The sequence below is a fragment of the Cavia porcellus genome, unplaced genomic scaffold, assembly GCF_034190915.1.
Source record: "Cavia porcellus strain 051 isolate PalLab524CR breed Dunkin Hartley unplaced genomic scaffold, mCavPor4.1 scaffold_31, whole genome shotgun sequence".
NCBI classification, from domain to species: Eukaryota; Metazoa; Chordata; class Mammalia; order Rodentia; family Caviidae; genus Cavia; species Cavia porcellus.
Window position 1 is genome coordinate 37,957,091 of NW_026947514.1, and position 16,350 is coordinate 37,973,440.

Genomic DNA, 16,350 nt, shown 5'->3' on the forward strand with positions numbered 1-16,350 from the left:
GTGGACTTCCCTCATCAGAGGTGCTGGAGGAGCCAGAAGATCTGAGTGACAGCCAGTGATGAGCTTGTAGATTCATTTTCCGAGCAACCCACCAGAGCAGAGGGAAGGAAGCCCAGAGGTATCAATTTCAGCTGTGCTTCCACTGTGCTCTGCACACACTTGTTGGTTTTCAACCACCCAACACTTGCACCTCCTTCCTGTGCTTGGGAAACCTCACAAAGCACAGCTCATCTCCTCCACCTGCCTGGGCTGCAGAGTCACATCGTCCCACGGGGATGGCGGTCCCCCGGGGAGCACCATCGTGCAATGGAGGAGCCCTGAGTGGAGCAGATCAGTGTCCAGGGTGACAGCACCAGGACTGTTCAGTGCAGTAGCAGGAGCGGGGTGTGCAGGTCTGTCCTGTCCAGGGCCAGCTAGTCATCCTGACCAGGTCAGTCTTGCTTCGCTGATGCCCGAGCCTGTGCTCCAGCGTTTCCTCTTCATGTCTCCTGGTCTGTTGGTTATTTTCGCTTGTTTGTACAACTGTGTAGTGCAACTGAAGGGAGGAGGGGAGACATAGGTCCATGTGCCAACTTCGACTCCACACAGAGCACAGCCTTCCTGTACGGCATACATGGCTGGTACGAAAATTACAGTCCTTGGAGTACATGGGAAAAAGAAAAAATAAAGGATTGGAGGGTTTGGACTACAGGCTGTGGGGTTAGATGACAAGCTTACACATCCCCCTGCACCAGGGGTGAAAGACTCGCTTCAAAGCAGTCATAACATATTCAGGGGTCACTGCAGAGGGGTCTGTGGTAGCAAACAGGAGCCAACAGGGGGCCGATGGAGTCTATGCTAGCACAGAATATTAACGTGTAATAGGCTTAAGGTTCACTTTGGTGCAGGCTTGATTTTTGGGGGAGGAGGGGGTATGGGGGTCAAACTCAGAATCCCGAGCTCGCCAGGCAGTTGCTTATGCTGCTGAGCTATGTCCCCCACCCAATAGCTTTATCTTCTAAAAATTTCCAAAATGTTAATTTCTATTATTGATAAGTAGTAGATTTCTACTCTTTATAAATATTGATGGGTAGGAAACCCTTAGGGACCCTCAGTAATTTTTAGAATAAATGCTGAGAGAGCCGGAGTTAAGTGGCCTTTTCAAAGCAGATGTATCTTTCACGTGCACCTTGGCATCATTCTTGTGCTCAGTGATTGCACCGATAAAACCTTTAATTTCAAGGTTCGCAGTTGAAGTGAAGCGCAAACTGGTATTTAAGTAGGACAGAGGATGATGGAGACATTTAAATGTTAACCATCACTCTTGATATTGGATTGTTCCCTTCACCCATAAAATGTGAGTGCTGTCACCACACGCATGGGCTGTTGCTGAGGTCGCACGACATCCGTGAAGTGCATGGCATGATTTCGCTTGTCTCTTGTGGCTTTTTCAGATTTTTCAGACAGACCTTAAACATGCTTCAGTAGGTTGACGTAGCTGAGAGTTATCCCTCTCACTGGTGGCTGTGGCAACACGTACCTGTGTGGTGTGGGAATTCCCACAGTTTTACTCCCCCAACCTCGTGAAAACTTCACACAAGGAATATTTTAGGTGCTTTTTCTTCATGCCCCACAAGGGGAGCGAGCCTAAATTGCAACCCCTGAGTAGCAACTGCTGTTGCTTTTTGAAAAGGAAACTGGTGAAGCCTGCTGTAGTGTCTCTTGTGGAGGGCTAAGAACCTTTGATACCGTGTGAACCTGCAGCTTTCCTGGAGCCTCCGTGAATTTCAGTGGTCTGCTCCCAAGGGGCCAGATTAGAGACCTGGTTTAGTCTATTGGAAAATCGCTACTCACAGTCTTTTCCCTCCACTCAGCAAATTATACCCAAGAACTGACACCATTGCTGCTAATTTCTATTCTTTCCAGATTCACCTACAACCCCTCTCAGAAGTTCTTAGCTTTGATGGCTGTGTCTCATTATTGTGATTAGAAATCAGATAATGACATTTATATTTGGCTTAACTACCAGGGAAAAGAGTGCAGAGAAATAAGCCACATGCATTCTCCTTTGATCAAATGTCATGGATATGAATAATAGAAACCTTCATTAAGCTGAAGAGTTGACCAAACAGCAGAGTTACCATGTTACTCTAAAATAAACAAAGCCTGTCCCTTTGTTCTCTGTGAATGCTCCATGCAGATGCTCTTAAACATTTTTTATATTTTAATAACATGGATTTCATTACCATTGATGACCTCTAATTGACAGCTTATGAGTGTGAATTGGTAGGTTAATTATCTAGAAGAAATTTCAGAAATGGCTGGAGAAGTTTCATTAATATCTAAGTATCCTGAAGGTCACTTTGCCCAGATCCAGCCAGGGAAGCATGAGAAAGACACCCACTGAGAGCCCGCTGGGGATTGCTGGGATGGTGGACTTGGGAGAAATTTATGTGCAAGTTGACTTTCCCAGGTGATTGACTTTCCGAGTTGGCTTATTTGCCTGAGCACTGGTTGGGTGTATTGCAGCACTGGGTTGTTGGGGTTGCTGTTTTGTCTGTCTTCTTTCTCTTCCTTCCTGTTTTTCGCATGTTCCATGATCATTAGCACCCAAGGGTGAAGAGCTTAGTGCAGAAGGAACTTGCAGCTGGATGGGAACCCAGTGGCTACTTTCAGCCTGATTTTCCTCAGTTATAACATTGGAACAATCATTTCCTCTCTGAGGTAGGGTTGTGCTGAGAATTTGAAGGGATGACATGTCAGATGGTTGGCACAAAGTACAACTAACAAGCTGGGCATGTTGACGCATGCCTGTAATCCTTGCACTCTGGAGGCTGAGGTGGGGTATTGCTGGACTACAGGTCAGGCTGGACTACATAGTAAGACCCTGTCTCAAACAAACAAACAAACAACAAAGTAAGACTAACAAATATAAACTGCAAGGCATTTTATGTGCATTTTTTTTTCTGATTGTGGGGAAGAGAGGGCTGTGTTATTAGCTTAGATTTTATGAATTTCCTTGTCAATTGCTTCTGAACTTCATTGCATAAATACAAGAAGATACCTGTTGGATCTGGAGGTCTTGGTGTTGTCCCTGCAGGACGAGGCCATGGAGTCTGATCCTGCAGCAGCAGCGCAGCCTGCCCCTCACCACTCTGAGCCCTTCCCAGCCTCTGGGTCTTGGGTCCCCCACCTTTGAGGACAGCAGCCAGCAGGCCACCCTGCTCCTTGCCACAGTGTGGTCCCCAGACAGCACGGGAGACTGGAGTGCCCTTGGGAAGCTCCTGGACAAGGTCCAGCTTACTCCACAGAGAGGGGCAAGATGTGGCTGTTGGTGCTGTTCATCTTCTGCATCCTGCTGCTGGAGTCAGCCTGGGGCCACCAGCGGTGGCCTTCTGTTGCAACATGCAGCAGCCAGGTGGTGAGAACGAGTGCTACCACAAGTCCTTCCCCATCTCGCATGTGTGCTTCCGGGTGCTGCGGGTCATCTTTGTGTTGCTGCCCAGGCTGCTCTACCTGGCACAGATCTTCCACATTATGCATAAGGAGGAGAAACTAAATGAGAAGGAGAAGAAGGAGCTCAAGGAGGCCCTGACAGCACCAGTATGAAGATGCACCTGAAGCAGATCCAGATGGAACAGTTCAAGTAGGCATCAAGGAGCTTGGCAAGGTGAAGATGCGTGCACCTACATCATCAGCATCCTTTTCCAGCCAGTCTTGGAGGTGGCCACCTGCTCACCCAGTGGTACATCTACAGCTTCAGCCTCAGCACCATCTACACCTGCAAGCGTGACCCATGTCCCCACTAGGTGGACTGCTACTTGTCCCACCCCGCTGAGAAGACCATCTTCATCATCTTCACACTGGTGCTGTCCCTGTTCTCTCTGGCCCTCAAAGTCATTGAGCGCTTTGACGTATTCTTCAAGAGCATCAAGGATCACATCAAAGGCAGAAGTGGCCCCTACCACCCAGCCAGTTGCCCCCTGAGGCCCTCCAATGACTGTGGCTCCCCCAAGTACACCTACTTCAACAGCTGCTCCTCGTCCATGGTGCCACTCTCAGCCATGTCCCCACCCAGGTACGGGCTGGTGACCAGGGACAGGAACAACTCCTCCTGCCACAACTACAACAAGCAGGACAGCGAGCAGAACTGGGCCAACTACAGCGTGGAGCAGAACCGAATGGGCCAGGCAAGCAGCACCATCTCTGTATTAGTCAGGGTTTTACTAAAGAAAACACATATAACACGAGATACACAAATGTATAAGAAATGACAATATTGGCTTACGATGGTCAGCCACAGAGTTGGATGAGGAAGCCTGCAGAGGGTGTCTACATGCTGGAGGCTGAAGGATTCAATCCAAGGTCTGGAGTTCACCCTACTGTCTCGTGCAAGTCCACACCAGCAGGCTGATGGGTCTGCGACAGAAGGCCAAAAAGTCTACAATGGAAGGCTAAAGTGTCTACACTGGAAGCCAGGAGACAACATCCAAACCAAGGTAAAGACTGGAGCTTCTCCAGCGAATGGAATGCATTCATCTTTGCTCCTTCCCTTTTATATCTCCAGGTGCTGAGTCACCCTAGGGTGGGTCTTCTACAGCCTAGGGTGTAGAGTTGTTAAACCCATTTAGTTAAGCTTCTAAATGTCTCAAGTTGGCAAATCAACCACTACAATCTCTAGCTCCCATGCCCAGCCCTTTGACTTCCCCAACTATAACCAGGATTCCAAAAAAATCTTGAAGGACACAACTACAGCCCCTGGCCATCCTGGACCAGCATCTGTCCAGCAAGGCCAGCAGCTGTGCCAGCAGTAGACCCTGATCTGATGGCCTAGAGAGCTAGACCCTGGCTTTGAGTGGTGAGGTCCACTCAGTGGTGGAGAAGAAGTGGATGCTGGAGGAGAGGCATCAAGCTTTCCTTTGTTCCAGCAAAGTGGTGCTCAGTGACCCTCATTGGAGGCCTGGGACACAGACTGATGTAGCACTGCAGGTTCTCTGGGGCATAGGACAGGCAGGTGGGCAGATGAGAGGGGACAGAAGGAGGCCCGTGCTGGTACTTCATGTGGTAGATTCCAAGAACTCTGGTTCTCCTCAGAGTTGTGCAGGTGAAACATAGGTAAGGGCTTTTCCTCCCCACACACCTGGAGTGTCTCTGCGGGTGTGAAAGGGTGGCTGATGATTGTGGCTGAATATATTTTTTTAATTTTTTTTTTTTTTGCCAAAAAGCTGAAATACCTTTGACCAGGAATAAACACTTTCTGAACATCTTATTTCTTTCCACGGGAGAAAGATGGACAATGTGCTCAAATCTCAGCCAAAGCATTCTATTTCTGAGCCTGCACTTGGAGAGCGCTGTCCAGGCTGCCTCCGCAGGCATCCCCGGATGTGTGTGGCTCCATTGTTTATTATTACTATTACTATTATTATTGTTAATGTCAATTAGAAGTTCAGACAAAGCCCACAGAGGACGATCGGCCACGGCTTCATCTCGGTTGGCTGTGCCTCCACTTACGCTGGCTGCAGCCGCGCCCCAACCCCAGAGACTCTGCTGGACACACTTGGGTGCCACTCAGCAAGCTTTTGAGTCCGTGTCAGGGAAACAAGCCTTGCCTGATACTTAACAATCGCACATGCACGTGTGCGGGTTTGCATGTGTTTTACTTTTTGTGGATTGGTACAAAAGGTGCAGCACTGACTCACAAACATGGATCTGAAAACGATGCACACTCGGGGACCTGAACCTTCTCTGTGGCCCTGCAGTGTGGCCTTGGAGTTCACCTGATAAGATCCCTGCTGTGCCGGCCAATCGTGGCTTATTCCTGAAATGCTTTCCCCGTGGTCCTGTTGTGGATACTGGTTTTGTTGATTATAACTTTTTTGTCTCTTTTTTTTTCTTTTTAAATGGGGCAGCAATGCTATTACTCAAATGAATGACTTCCTTTTTTCTGAAATACAATCACTGAAGCTTGACTGATAGGATTTTAGTGCTGTAAACAGAGAACTATGATTCACTGTGCTTACGTGGATTTGTGGCAGCTGGTGTCCACGTGAATTCAGAGCACGTCTTCTGTTTGGGGCCTGACACTCTTGGGTGGCCGGTGACTTCCATGTTTGCAGCAAGATATTTCTTGGGACCCACGGGAAGCTGAAGTGCATATGAACTAGTTTATTGGAACTGTATGCTAAAGACATTGATCGGTTTCTTCAAGTGCCTTTTGGAAACGTCATGAGGGAGTGAAGTCTGACTTTCCTTCTCACAGATCAACTGCATAGAACAGTTTTGCACAAAGGACAATCCGAATGCATTTGACATTCCATGATGAACTGCTGTTGTGTTCAGCTTCACTGCGTGCCATGTGGACTTGGTCCATTGGATTGTGTGTTTTGGAGTGTTCTTCATTCAGTAAAATTATTTTTGGTATGGAACTCAGGAATTAAACTCAGGACCTCATACTTGCCAAGCAGGCCTTGTGCCACTGAGCTATATCCTTGGCCTAAAGTTTTAATTTGGTAGGAAGAAAAAAAGAGAATACATCTGTTTTAGTGGATTAACCTCCCCCTCCCCCAGCTCCTTTGTTGTGGAAGCCTTGTGTGTAACAGCATGCAGGTCTGTCCTATTGGTTTTCTGTATCTGGTGAGATGGGGCAGCAGCTAATAAGGGCTGGCTGGTATGATGAAGGCCTTGGTAAGCTAATGCAATAGGACATCTGAGGACTGGTTATGTTAGTAAGTCAGTGGGGCCCAGAGAATTATTCTAATCACTCTGTTGTTACCATAGTGACTCTCTTTCCCAGGCTTCTTTTTTAGGCAGGATGGCTGCCATAGCTCCAGACATCACATCCTTATTCTGTTGCACTAAGAAGGAAGAAGAGTTCTCCTTGTAGGTTTCTTTTCATCCGAGAGGAAGAATTCCACTTCCCAGGAGACTTCCCTATCTTTGGGTTTCCCATAATGAAAACCATGAATCAAGTTTTAGTCCTTATAGGGTGGAGCAAGGGAAGTATAGAAATAGGTAAAAAAAAAAAAAAAAAGATTAATAATAACAGCGAGTTTTCACGATGACCCCAGTCTTCTAGTGTGTTTTTTTCTAAATTTATGGTTGTGTGTGAATTCAGTCATTCATTTCACTCATTTGTGTGGAAAATCAATACATATTGAGCAGGTGCTGTACAGTGCTGGGAGTTCCAATGAGAACAACCTCTCCTACAAGAGGGCCTCACTGCTGGCCAGCACTTCCTCATAGTTCCCTGATTCAGACCCAGCCTCATTTCCTCTCCCACTCTTTAGGCAGCTGTGTCCTTACGCCCAAGCCTTGGAGCTGCGTGGAAACCCCCTTGTCCTGCAGAGCAGGCACCTGTGTCTCTCTGTGCAGATGTGGGGGTGCAGGCCATCTCTTCACTGAGCCCAATCCCCCCGTCCCTCACATGTTTCCTGTGGACTCCAGTCCGCATCCTTCCTCTTGGAATTGTTCCCCACTTAGAGAGAAAACAACCCACGAAGTGCCTGCTCCTCAGCGTAGCGCTGGTCCTCCTCTGGCAAATGTGTCTCCTCACCCCCTGCCCCTTCTTTGACTTTGCATTTGTTCCTTGTCACCGACCTCCAAGAAGAAAGACGGGGCTCAGCCTAAATAGTCATACTTTCTACAGAGAGGACATGGGGACCGCGGCTCATTACATCACACGCTTCACAAAGGACAAAGACGGTGCTCTGTCAGGACTTAGAACTAGAAACGTGGCAATTCCTCCGAGTAACTCAATTTCCCACGTATTACCATGAAACGTGTATCCATCCATCCTATTAGCCCTCTCATCTATTTATCTATGTCCTTCATCTGTCTGTCTATGTCATCCACTGTCTCCTATATCTATTATCTATCTACCTGTCCATCATCTGTCATCTCGGTCATCTCCATCGTCTTAGCTATGATCTTGTCAATCATCTGTCCTATCACTATCTATGTGTCATCTATCATCAGCATCAGTATATCACCTATCTGTCTCCTTATGGATATTTAAATCTTCATGTTTGCTTTGATAAAAGGAAAATCAGAGATAAACTTGTGCTTACCATAGCATAAAAGCAGGCGTCAGGAGAGAACAGGAGCCTCCTGCCGCAGAAAGAGACGTGTGGTGGGATCCTGGGCCCATTCCGTGCCGTCCCGGAGCGTGGCTTCCTTCTCTGGCCAGCAGTGGACTGTTGCTTGTATTCCAGTCACCCACACTTTCTCTCATTCACTGCAAACTCAGCACAGCTTTGTTTGCAGATCTCGGAAGCCTGGATGACATGGCTCAGCCCAGCGGAGCAGTGAGGCCGTTTGGAAGGAAAGGAGGGGTGAGCCTCCCTTCTCCCAGTCTCCGGCTCTTCCCGCAGGAACACTTTTGGGGCAGCTGCCATCCCACTGTGGTGTTTGACCCAAGAGCTCTCCTGAGAGAAGGCACTGTGTCAAGGTCCCAAGTCTGTTACTCTCCCTGAAAGATTTTCCTGGGGCATCTTTGGGGAGTTCCTTTGCAGTTGTATGCTGTCTATCTGGTGCCAGTGGCCTCCCTCCTTCCCACTTCTCACACAGTCCCGAAGCCCATCTCTAGCAGAGGGCCCTGACTCCTGTGAGACAGTCAGAACATTCCATCCTGCTCGTCTGTGACTGGTTCAGAGATATATAAACCAAGATGGCCCAATCAGACTGAAGGGAGTGACATTCCAAGCTAGGGAGAGAATCTTATTCTCTTACAATGGGCATGAAAGAGAAAGCCTGGTGTTCCAGGTGGTGCTGCATCCATCTTGTGACCATGAGGGCAGCTTCCATATGAGGAAAATGCTCTTATGCTAAGAGGTAAGAAAGGAGAGAATCTCAGAACAAGAAAACCAAATCCCTGTTTTTCCCGATCTACTCTACCTGTGAGACTTTGCTATGTGAGATGCTAAACTTCCCTACTGTTTTTTTTGTTTTTGTTTTTGTTTTTGTTTTTAAGACAGAGTCTCACTATGTAGTCCAGGCTGGCCTTAAGCTTGCAGCAATCCTCCTGCCTCAGCCTCCTGAGTGCTGGTATTACAGACATGCAGCACCATGCTTGGCCTTACTGTTTATGAGTCAAGCTTTCTATGGCTTTGACAACACAGCCTTTGTATACTGTGTCAGGAACTGTCTTAGGTACTGAGTGTGTACTGGTATGTCAGTGTTCATCCTCGTGAGAATAATACATGGATAAATGAATATATGATCTCCAGTACTAAACAAGGGTGAGCTGTTGGGGGAACATGGTTAGGCACATGAATAATGCAAGAGAATGAGCCATGACAGCATTTTGGGAGAGAGCTGCCCATGTGGAGAGAACAATAAATTCAAAGATCCCCAGGCATGTTTTCAGGTACTGGTCAGGAAGATGGTGAGAGGGAGGAGGTGATGAGAATGTATTGGTCCTCGGGGACTGGAGAACAGACTAAGGATTGTCTATGTGATGGGAAAGTACTGGCCAGGTGTGGGTGGCACATGTCTGTAATCCCAGCACTTGGGAGGCTGAGGCAGGAGGATTGCTGTGAGTTCAAGGCCAACTTGTATTACATAGAGAGACCCTGTCTCAAAGAGAGGTGGGGGGCAGGGAGAGAAAAGAAAATAACTGAAGAATATTGAGGAGTTATTTGCAGCCCAGGGCATCAAAATGAAGTGGGTTTGTGAACAACAATATAGGAATCCAAGCAGCCAAACTGATAAATTTGAAGTTTAATTAACTGAGCTCAGGACCACTCCAATGCAGATCCCCCTCTGTTTCAGAGTCCAAACAAGTGGCCCCAAACTGGAAAATTACAGAGATTTTAAAATAGGGAATCACAAAAAAACATCCTATTGGAAACAATCTAGCTAGAATCTTACATTAATTTTTGGTTGACACCTGTATCCTGCTTCTTTGTTGAGCAGGTTAATTTTTCTCCTGTGGGTGTAGCTCATTCTGCTTTTCTCATGGGACTTAGACCCTGAGTAATTTTCCATTTTCCTGGGTCAAATACAGGGGGCAGAGTTCAGGATGGCATTAGTTATTCCAAGCTACAACAAAAAAAGAGTACAGAGACATAAAATAATCTGAGGATAAAATCTGGGAAGAGCAGGGAAGCCTCTGATAGGAGCGTCTGCTTTAAGTCTTTGAATGTCAATTACATCCATTTATTCTCTAAGAGATTCATCAGGCGGACTACTCCTGTTGGATTTTGATGGTTTTGAGTCTTTTGCTAAGATCTTCAGTACTGTGGTCATCGTGGGTGGTCTTTGTGTGCTTCTGAGGCCTCTGCTGCAGGACCATGCCTGCACCCACTGCTCCACCCACAGGAGAAAAATTAACCTGCTCAACACAGACAAATGTGGGTGGGCCGCCTACTGTGGAGTCACCCTGGCACTGTTGGAAAGACTCAACCTGGCCACCATATACTATTTGTCACCATATTGCTGAATTCAATCTACTAATATTGTACTAAATCTTTTACTGGCAGTCCTCACAAAAGAAATATAGTTATAATATTTTTTGGGGGGTACTTTCTAGTTTTAGTATTAGTGCCTATGTAAAAAGAATTAAGATGCTTTTTTCCTCTGGGACTGTTTAGTGTCATAATTTCCTTTCCCTGAGAGCTTGAAATAATTGTTTTTGCGGTTAATACAATCTACTTACCTTAAAAAAACCAACTATCATTTTTCACATGACTTCCAAGACTCCCTCCATAGGCTTACATAATTGTTAAACAGATGTAGTTATCCCATTTTTATATATAATCTTGCATTCTGATTTTCCCCTTAAGCTTGTCCCAAATGCTCTTCTACATGCTACTATTCTTATAATTTTAATTGATAAATACTATTGCGTTGTGTGAGGAGACTCTAATTTAATTGTTTCCTATTCTTGCCAGAGTAGGATGTTGCTCTAGGTATTTCTGCAAAATCATGCTGCAGTAAATGTATTTTGTATCTTTAGATTTATTTCTCCTAAGATAAATTGCCAGGAAAAGGAGGATAGAAAACGTCCTATGACTTTTGAGACCCAAGGGGAAAACATTTTCTAAAAGAGTTATGCCAGTTGACAAGCCTTGTAGAATCTGTACATTATATAACATCTTTATGAGCACTGGGTGATTTTATATGAATGCTTTGTTGTGGTTGCTGTTGTTTCTTTCTATTACGAGGTGTAACGTGTGCACAGAGTGCTGTCCCAGGAATGGAGAACGAGTGGAGAACTTCCCAAGTGCCCCCACCCCACTGAGTGTCCGGGCTGACTCAGCCCTTGTCACTTCTCAGCAGTCACAAGAGTCCTGGGCTCTGAAGGAGACTTCGCCCCAACTCCTGGCTTTGGTGCATAACTGAGGTCAGAGCTCAGGCTCCGTCATCCTTTAGATTTGCTTTGCTCTCTAGGTACTGCTCACTGAGCCCTTGAAATGGGCTAAGCACAGGGCCTCTGCTGCATTTGCTTCTAGCTGATTCCCCTGCAGACACGATGGCTGGGGACAGGGCATCCAGACAGCAGGAGCAGGAGCCTGCTCTGGGACCTCCTTTCAAAACCGAAATGCCTTCCTTCGTTTCTTCCTCTCCAAATGTCTAATTTCATGACTGTAACGTTGAGCTCGGGTAGTATAGGGAAGGAGGAGAAATCTGGCTGTTTCATATAGCACTTGTGGTTCTTGCCCAGTTAATCCATAAAAAACAAAACACTGCTTGCTGCTTTAGCAAGAAGATCTCTTATTTATGTGAAATCCGAGTACTTTGTCACTGTGATGAGCCTCCAGTTCCCAGGGAAGGGTTCTGCTCAGAAGCCTCACCTAGGACAGACAGAGACCCACATGGTCCCTCCCCTGGGGATGGTGGCCCGGGGCTCTCAGGAGAGAGGCTGAACCCCTCTGCCCCACCAGCCTGAAGGAGGATTAACAGGAAAGCAGAAACCAGCCAAGACCGTTTCTGTGGTCCTAAGGTTTAGTTTTGAAAGTGAACTAGGCCAATGCAGAAATTTAAAGTACTTCTCTTTTTCATGGTAGGGATAGGAAGCAAATGGTTGAGTTTAGAAATCGATATTGATGTTTAAAACTATGGGTTTTTAAAATCTTTGATGAACACACAGTAATGGCTCATGTTTATGGGTATGGTGTGACATTTCGGTACATATGTACAATGTATAATGATCAGATCAGGGTACTTGGCCTATCTGTCACCTCAGATATCTATAATTCCTTTGTGTTGAGGGCACTGAAAATCATCTTTCTGGCTAACTTGAATGTACACCGAATTCTTGCCTACTGTAGCTCTCCTGCTGTGCCATACAAAACTGGAAGTTATTCCTTCTATCCTGGTACCTGAGAGCTGTCTTCTCTCTGTCTCTTGTCTCCAGTTCACTCCCAGGCTCTGGTGAGCACAGTTCTAGAGAAACCAGATTTCTGCTCAATTCAGTAAAGAGAAAGATAGCACAGGAAAAAGAGGTGTCAACTTTAGGTAAACACTGTTACTTTCTTGAATTAGAATCATGTCAGGTTATTTTTCTGCCTTGTCAAACTATAGAATATACCACCACTGTTGAGTAAATATGTACTGAACAGGTAAATATTTTTAGTTGTGTACTTGAACCCAAGGGTACTAAGTTAGGTGTGATCTGGTCCCCAACTTCCTGTCAGTTTTGTCCAATGGAAAGGTGAATACATGGACTTGAAAGTGATGGTTATTAGGACCAGAAGCTGTGGGTGCCCGAGGCAGTGAACACTTGGGTCAGCATTAGTGGGGTGTCCAGCTGTTGGGCTCCACATCCAACTCCTTGCCCCTTTAGTTCACCGCTGATCTTCCTTGGGCGACCTTGTTCAACCCCACCGTCTCCCACCTCCCTGGCTGCAGATAGCACAGTTGTCTTCCTCCTGCCCTGATGTCTTCTTGGTGCAGACGGGTGGGTCGAGGTCTCTACCCAGATGTCTGGCAGGGATTGTAAAGCCAGCACAAAGCGAGCACCCCCGCGCCCACACCTACTTCCCCAATCCTGCAGGTGTGCAGGGCGCCCTGCACCCAGCCTGCAGAGGCAGAGATGATCGCCTGAGATGCCTTCCCTGCCCGCACCCTTTATCTTCTGCTAAGTCAGGTTTCGAGTAGATTTCAGTTCCCCTCCCTCTTCATCCATATTTCCGTTGTGCAAATCCACATCCAGGATCTCTCCCTTCGTTAACTAGGTGGTCTGATGTCTGGTTACGGGAGCTCTTTCATCAAGTTCGCCATCTAACTCCTGCCACACGCAGCTTTCTGTCCTCTGTCTCGGGTGGAGAAATCTGATTGCAGCACTTCTCAGAATGAAGTTCCGTTACGCTGCCAGCAGAGCTGGGCCTTACCCTGTTCTGGATGTGTCCTCTGTCTCCTGTTGTTTTTTCTTTTCTCCAGAGGACTTATTTTAACTTCCCTGATCCTCGGAGGTTTTTTTCCTTCTGATTTCTGAGCTTTTAAACATGCTCTGCCTAGAGCACAGGTGTTCATTCCTAGCCTTCGTTTGCTCAGAAAACATTTTATCTTAGAAAGTCTTTGCATGATCCCCTACTCGGTGTTAGATGTCCCTCACAAGCCACCATCCCCATGCACATCTCTGTCATAGCACTGATCTCTGTTGTCATTGTTGGTTCATTTACTAGTCTGTTTCTCTAGACCACTGACCTCTTAGAGACCAGGTGCCCAAACTATAACCCAGAACTCACTTGCTTATCACCAAGTGCCCACACTGCAGTTAACCCTGACTACCCAGTGCTGAGCCGCTGGGGTGATGCTGGGATGAACTGACCCACAGAGAACGCTCCGTGTCCCTGAGCTGAGCGCTGCCCTGTTGCATCTCACCTTCAAGTTCAGTGACCTGAGAAAACATTTTTCAGCTCTCTTGGGCTGTTCCTCTGTCTTTAGTTCTCTATTTTGAAGCAATCTGCCCACTTGCTGTTTCTAGATCTGTGCACTGCAGACATTACTTATAGCCTTTGTATTTTGGGAGGTGAGGAGTGGCCTCAACCAGGATTTAGGGGGACAGTAGACCAGCAACCCACCCCACCCCGATCCTCCTAATGCAGTTTGCTCTCCGGGCCTGCTGCACAGTTAGTATTTCTAGAATTTGCTTCAACTCTCTCCTGAAACAGACTCTCGGTTTGTGGATTAGATGTTTTACCTTTCCTTTATTTACTTCATTTTTACATTATTTGCCAGCTTACTGAGAACAGGTGTGTGGGGTATAACAATTTCGAACCTTTATTTCATTCTCACGCTAGTTTAGACGTTTGGCTGGGTAGAGAAGTCTAAGATGGAAAACTGTTCTTGTTAGAATTTTAAAGGCATTGACCCGCATGACTAAATTCCTTTCACCTTCTTGCACATGCCGGCCAGCCTTGCTCCTGGGCCCCATGAGCAGCTGGGATAAGGCCCTAAAAGACTCAGTGCGGTCACTGGCTATAGGGGCAAGTCTCCTTTGCAATACCAGCCTCTCACAATTCATAGGTTCAGTCTTGCCTTCCTACAGTGGGCGAGGCCTCAGCTGGAAGGAGGCACCACAAGATGGGTCCTCGAACCCTTCATGATTACAGAGACTTGCTTGCTTATGCTGACTGAGAGTGTGATTTTATTGGAAGTTCTTGATATTTTAGGACTGCTATCAGCAGACCTGATTATTGAGTCCTGTGACATTGATTCTAGCTCCTCTGTTTGTGACTTGTTTTCCACATGAAAAACACAGCTTAGATAATGCAATTTAGATGCATTGTTGAAGAAGGAGAAGCAGCCTTCTGGATGGAGAAAAAAGTATGAGCCAGGGCATAGCCGTGTAATGGAGTGCAACGTCCCTGAAGAAGAGGGGGGCCTTCCTGGGAGCCATTCACTCCCTTATTCTTTATTGAGTGTCTGTTAGCTGTCTGACATAATGCTAGGACAAAGACAGCAAATGGCCTCATATGGATTAGTGGCAGAAACAGAAATGTGAATAGAAAATTAAAAAAAAAATTTATTGATTATTTTAAGGAGAAAAAAGATAAACAATGAAACTAAGTTACAAAACAGATTAGTAGGACAATTATAACAGTTGATACACTGCATGGTGTTGTCTTTGTCGTAGTTATTCAGAGTACGGGAGATGGTTAGCTATCTTGTCTAACCAATATTAGCACCAAGCATTCTTTTCGAGGAACAGAGAGAAGCTAGCTGTAAAGATATCTTAACTGTCTTGTGTATACATATATTTTTATCTTTCTTCCTCTCTCCTTTTCCCTTTCCCCTATCACAGTTTGTCTTTTCTTTTGAAGTTTCTTCCCAGTTCACAATATCTATGGTATATTTCAGATCCTATTTACTTGTTCAGTTTCTCATACTAGTGAGACAATATGATTTTTACACATACAGGAAAGATAATATATAAATACTGCCAGAACAATATAATACAGTGGTTAAGGGCACAGGCTTTGACACAGCCTAAGTGCAAAATCGAATTCCACCATTGTTAGCTGAACGACCTCAGGCAAGAGGTCGGTTCAGTTTCTCCTATGTAAAGTGAACACGATATTATGACAACATCATTGTTGTGAGAGTTGAAGGAGACAATGCAGTGTAAAGTACTTTATCTTCTGAACACAAAATAAGGCTTTAAGGATATTATTATTAAATTTGTGTGGCTGTGGGCTGATTCCTCCCTGGGCAGGATTTTTGTAAGTTAGGTGAGCTTTTGGGCTATTCCCTTAGGCATTAGAAATGATTTCAATACAGAGATGAAGGAGAAATTCATTTTGGTGCCTTGTCATCCTGCTTGCTTTACAAAACTCATTTTCGGGGGGACAGCAGTTTCCCTAAACTCTTGCAATTGCATTATATGACTGTCCTCAATAGCGGGTCAAAGCCTGTGCCCCAGTTTTTACTTTTGTTGGGTTGACACTGGCTTCCAAGTTCTTCCTGACTTACTATTTTTGACTCTGCGAGGCCAGGAAGTCCGCGGGAGTCACCTCCCCTCCCTTTCCAGCATGGCTTCGCCACCTGTGATCTGTCTTCGCTCAGAGACACCCGAGTGGGGTCCTGGGCTGGGCGGGGTTTGGTGATGCCCTCATCCACCCCTCACTTCCCAGACAAGAGAAACGAGGCTCCCAGCTGTGGGGGTTCCTTTTCCACCATCCACAATGCTCCTGGAGGTAACTATTAGTGCTGCCGGATGATAAACACTCATGTTCCTCTGCTGGTTCCAAACTTGGAAATAACAGGCAAACAAGACACAAGAATCTGACAGGAGGAGAGGAAACCTCTGGCTTTCTTCCTGAGTGATGTTAGAGTAGCAAACACAGCTCAGTCTGCAGTCAAATGGCCTCTGCTGCCCTGCTTAGGACATGGGTGTCTTCTACCCCATGGCGGGCAGCCATCCAGCTT

The 16,350-nt window shown here is 46.3% G+C and overlaps 1 pseudogene; it reads left to right on the forward strand.

Annotated features, from left to right (window-relative positions):
* Positions 1-275: 275 nt before the first annotated feature.
* On the forward strand, positions 276-4,800 carry LOC100715049 (gap junction alpha-1 protein-like; annotated as a pseudogene).
* Positions 4,801-16,350: the final 11,550 nt, after the last annotated feature.